This window comes from Homalodisca vitripennis, unplaced genomic scaffold (genome assembly GCF_021130785.1).
Source record: "Homalodisca vitripennis isolate AUS2020 unplaced genomic scaffold, UT_GWSS_2.1 ScUCBcl_6808;HRSCAF=14191, whole genome shotgun sequence".
Classification (NCBI taxonomy): Eukaryota; Metazoa; Arthropoda; class Insecta; order Hemiptera; family Cicadellidae; genus Homalodisca; species Homalodisca vitripennis.
This window is the reverse complement of record NW_025782922.1, coordinates 1-6,114: the sequence shown is the minus strand read 5'-3', so window position 1 is coordinate 6,114 and position 6,114 is coordinate 1.

The following is a 6,114-nucleotide window of genomic DNA, read 5'->3' as shown; positions in this document are numbered from 1 at the left end:
ATGAAATGTAAAATAAAAAAGAGACACTAGCAGTTACAATCTTCATACATAATTTCCTGTTGAAAAAAAGGACACCATGGGCATATTCTTTTTATATGATATTCTAAACACTCCTGACATAAGTGATAGAAACTGAAAAGATATTCCAATCTCCTGATCTATTTTATAATTAAGTTTAATGAGCAGTGTTTTGGGGCCTTGGAATTGGGGACTGAAACAATCTTTATCAGTTCCTGTGAAATAACTTGAATTTGTCTCTGTTTCTTGTACTTGGTCTTTTTTATACTTACTGTATAGGGTGAACCAGATCACATGGGCCACTGATTGTAGCGGTAAATATAAGTGAAGAAATTTACAGCAGTCGGTTATCCCGCCCGTTCTTCAGATCTTACCTGTTTGGACTACTACCTTTGGGGAGGTTCAAGAGTATGGTTTATGCTACAAAACAAACTTCTAGCGAGCATATAACGGAAAAAATAAGAAATGCAGTGGGTTTCATTTCTCCAGAAGAAATTCAGTGTTCAGTAGATAGCTTCAGTGGGCGAGTGGAGCTTTGAATTGACAACAATGATAAACAGTTTGAGTTCTTTAAGATGTTGGTAGGCTTCATGAAGGGTTCTTCAAAGTATTAATAATGTCAACGATTCTATTACAATTTATCAATTGCATTATTTGTATTTATTTACAATTTATGCATGAATAAAAAAAGGCTTTAAATAATTTGAAATTGTTATTTTTGCAAACAGAACCGAAATTGCTTGAGATAAAGCCAAAGTTTGAATACAACAAATTTTGTTTTTTACTACCCCTTACAGATTTGTTGGGGGGTTCAAAATAAATTTTTATTGAATTCTTTGGCTGTAAAATAGGGGAGTTCAGTTGAAATAGAGTTTCTATCTTCACTTGTTATACCACTATAAGCAGTGGACAGATGGTTTGGTTCACCCTGTATAACGCTGACCTCCCAGAAAATGAACAATCATACTCAAATTATAACTTTCGCATATAATGCTGCAGTTTTGTCACTCCAAACAAAATCGTGTTCGGGCACCTCATTACTTAGAACGGAATTTAGACGTAATTACATATTGGTATAAGATGTGGAGAACAAAAATTACAAAAATAAATAACTTCACATACCATTTACATTAAATCAAAATTCTTGTCCTCCAATTACATTTGAACAATTAATTGAGGTAAATGATCTAGGCATGCGCTTTGACATAAGGCTTACATGGAAATCTCATATTTAGAAAAAAAAGACAGCAGCTAAACTTAAAAAACAATGAAATGAACTGAACTTGGTACATATTTAATTATATTTGTACAAGGAGCTGTAGGAATATTGAGTCGCTAATGGGTTAACAAACCCAGCAGGGTTAAGATTCTGGATCTTTAAATAGGAAGTCAATGGTTCAAATTCTAGAAGATAAAAATGTGCAAATGAGTTTGGACAGTTTTTTATTATAAATTTTCAGTATTTTAATTTAAAATTCCACTAACAAAAAACTTTTAAAAATATGAAAGAGAAGTTTTATTGAAAATACTACAAACAGTACCATTTTGCAGCAATTTGAGTGAGGAAACTGATTTAGAAAATTCTGTTAATGTTGACAACAACCTGCCATTACAGGATGTTTAACTGCCAGATCCACAATTAACCTTAGAACTGGTATGCATTTTAGCCTTAACTGGCACAGCTTTTTAACCCCTTGAGCAGAGTTAAACAAAATTTTTACTACAAAATCAGTTACTACTCAAAACATAAGATGTTATATGTAATTTTTATTCAGAATAAAATACAGTTTATTATAAAGGAAATACAAATTGAGTTTACTTTTACATTCATGAAAAAATGGTTGTTGTGCTGATCAAGAAAATGTCTACTTATATACTGTACGAAAGCAACATAAAACTAAACAAACCCGATCCAGCTGACTTGAACTGCAGTATCTGTCAAAATTGCGTAGCACGTCAGACATCTGTACCTTTTAGTGGCCTTTAAATTATAAATAAATGTTTTATGTATAAAAATGAGTACATTAACCTTTTGACTAGTCATCCTGCAACAGATGTGGGAGCGCCCTACATGGCCAGCAATATTCCCAATAGCCGTGCGGGAAACACTATGACGCTCAATGTTTTCATAATAATGCTTCGTGATGAATAATCTCTCGCTTGAATACGAATGAGATCTAGCGGAATAAACAAGGAAAAGTTTCAAGTAGTTTTCATTGTTCCCACTAGATCGCAGTTACAATTTTATTTATTTCTTTCAGACCCATTTGACAGTATTTAGGTCATATGACGGTCAGTTGTTCCAAGTAATCAGCTGATTCTATTTCTTTTTGAGTAGTGGATAAAAGTTGTAACTTCACTTTTACGTTACTGTTTGCCTTGGTTATAAATTATTTGTTGTGTTTACTTTGAGTAGACAAATGTGGCTGTTTATGTAACTACTGATTATGTAAAATGGCGCAAGACTTACAGACAAATTTTTGGCTAAGATGCTCCCCTGAGACTTACTGCTCGACTTTTTCCCACCACCATCCCTGCTACAGATAAGGACAAGCCGAAGAGAGCATGCCACATGTGCAGATAGACCAGAGTCATCGAGCAGTGACGTGCCGGGATTGCAACGTTCCACCTTGTGTGTCCGACTGTTTACTTGTGTACTGTTACTAACTTGTACCTAACCTGTACCTTAATATATTTATGATAAAATGCTGAACATTTTATTTCATTCTCATATTTTATAAATACAATTACTTTTTTGCATAATTAGATTAATTTCTGTATAAATACAAAAAAACGTTTAAGTTTTTTTCATGATACATCTACTGCAGTAAACCAAAATCACCTAAAAAAAACAAAATACAAAATTTTAAAATCTCACTTTTTAGGGCACTCTTACTGAGAAAAAACCCATCAGTCAAAGGGTTAAAAGAAAGTGTGAAATCTGCCAATTACATTGGCATAACTTTATTACAATGTAAATGAAGATTGTTCAAAAAAGATGACTTAATTAGCAGAAAATTTTTAATGTGCCGCAAATTACGACTCTGCCAGTTCATGGCGGAGAAAAATGCGTCATAAATTACTTTGCCAGTTCCAGGGCTAACACTAATCAAATATATAAAAGTACCTTTAGTTTTTTAAAAGCATTGTTAGATACTAGTTGTTATAGAAATAGCAATTTTTTAAATTCTTTTACCATGAAATTTTCCTGCAAATTCTATTCTGTAAAATTTTACCGAAATGGTAATTCACTGGGTGTACTTTACAGTTGCCAATCTTGGACTAATAATTTTCTCAAAATATATGAGTGAAAACAATGAAACTAATATAAAGCTGCCATTTATGCCTGGATTTATGATCAGAAAGAATGGATGGTTGAAAAATTTTTGTTCCATTCGTCTCATGATCATCGCTCTGTTGGTGAGCCTGTACAGCTGTGGGGAGCTCGTGAGCGACGGTGTCACACCTGGTCTGATGGTCAGGTTCACGCACGACAACATCTACAAGAGCATAGTCTGCTCTGCGTTTCTTCTCCTGGGCAACAAGTACGGGACTCCCTTGCTCATGGGACCTTGGTTGAGCTTCACAATAAATAACATGATAACAACCGGAGCCGCCAATTTTGAAAATTACTTCTTTAATCCGCCTCACCGGAATATCTTTCAGTTTTGTATTTACTTCATTCTTGCAACCTACATTGTGCTCATACAGGTCCTCAACTGGTGGATAGCCATCTGCAACCACCACAGTTACCTTTGGAGCAATATTTACAACCAAATTGTAATGCTGACAAAAACTGAAGAATACAGTGGGGAAAACAAATTGGAATTAGAATTACAAGAACCAAATAAAGTTGAAATATAATAAACAGTAATCTTTTAACTGAAATATAATATGTATGGGTATTGTTATTGCATTGAACTAACACCACACAGCTGAGAGACAAACACATCTGGATACAATGTTTTAATTCCTTGTCACTGAAGCCAAATCAAATTATGTCTATTTTCCCACTTTTTACTAGACTGTTTTATTAACATGGTAAACTGCTCTCTTATTCCAGTGAAGAGGATCCCTGAAAAAGCGTGAATACTGGCACTATATGTCTTAATATGCTAACACACCAAGCAATAGATCACTGTAGACACAATAGTCAGTTGGCTGACCAATTATTTACACTTGCAACAACGAAAGCCTACTAAAGTCAAATATCCTGAGGGCAAGATGGAAGGACCTAAACCATGTTGCTAAGATTTGTTTGGTACCTAGCGAGGGAGTAGCACAAGTAGCTAGGCCCATTTTATATTTCTATGAAAATTTCAGCAATGTATCCAATTGTTAGTTTATACAAAAACCTCAAAGTTAGTTAGGCTTTGACAGAGGGAGTTGAGTAAACGATCCATATTAAACTATACATAATTAGTTTTCTGAAAAGTGCCTTTCTTCCAATTCTCATGCCAATTGCAGTCCGCTTTTGACATCAATGTAGATTTAATGAGAACTATAACAGTTACTATAAACTCATCATCATCATCATCATCATCCGACGTTTCCGTTATCACGGGTCGTCGTACACAGCCTCCTCCACTTTTGTCTGTCATTCCAGGTCTCCTCTTCCTCCACCTGTATTTTCTGTAGTCCCCTTCTCTCTATGTCTTTCCACACTTGGTCCTCCCTTCCCATCTTCCTCTCGGTCTTCTTCCTCTTTCCTCCTTCTCCAGTCCTATTCTAGGCATTCTATTATCTCCCATCCTCTTCACATGCCCCATCCATTGTATTCTTCTTCTTTCCATTGTCTCTTGCAGTGAAACTACCTTCAATCTTTCTCTTGTTACTTCGTTTTCTTATTCTATCTCTTCTTGTAGTCTCTTCTCTTCTCTTACCATGTCCCTCAAAGTCCAATCCCTCGTCCTCGTCGTGAGGGACAGGCAATGGCTCAAAGAGACGGCTAATGGGGCTCTGGTGAAGCTACGTCAGGTCTAGCAAGCCGGTAGTAGATAAAACTTGCTTTCAAAAATAACATTACTATAACTAACTAAGCCATGTAAAATATCACTAGATACAAATAAGTGTTGATGTTATGATTACTGATTATCTTCTCTATCTCGGACAAGTGATTCACTGGAAAAAACATGAGATAACACGAACATTTAATGAAAAATATTCATGGCTTAACTCATAATAATCCAAATTATATTTTAATATCCAACCAAGGATTTTAAGGAAATGGCTTTAATCACACTATATTCCATAAAGTCAAAGTTGTCAAAACAATGTACTTATAAGTAATACTCCATTTACATGAAATCTGTTGCATAAGTAAATAAGTAATTTGTTAATATGATAGGGGTGTTAAAGCAACAATAAAATATGTTTTATTCATTTAAGTACTGCAGCTCTTGAACCTCATATTAAGAAACTTAATTACTCAGTAAACTGAAAAAAGCTTATATTAAAAACATAAATTAACCAGACAATAAAAGTACTTATATAGGACAAACAGGGGCAATACACTTTTAATTTAATTATATAATTATATTTAAAAACAAATAAATGAATTGTATAACTATTACTTTAATGAATTGTCCATGAATTCTAGTTAGAACAGAGATTTCAAAAATATGATACAAGAGTTGTTAAGCAAATCAACAAAGAATGAAGCACTTAAAATTCATATAATCAAAATTAAAATCAAAATAAAAAATCCAACAAAATTATAATATTTTGAAAAATGAAAAGAAAATCTATTTGTAACTGGCTGAGCTTTAGTGAAGCCTACCTGTCACTCGTGGGACTGGAAAACTCATTTCTGTCTGTCTGTACAATATCTAGAAAGCAAACTTGATTTCTATATGAGGAACTCTGAGTTTGATGATAGTGCATGGTACTCCACAACATTTGGCTGAGCATTAGTTAGTGAATATTTTTACATTGATCTTATGGATAACCATGATAGCAACGAGATAATAGAATAAATAAGTTTGCATACAAACAATATACGAGATTCAGACAAGTGACATATTCATATAGGTAGCCTAACTATCTCAGGTCAAACAATATCATTTTATAGTGACTTAATGAGTAGATTTTTATAGT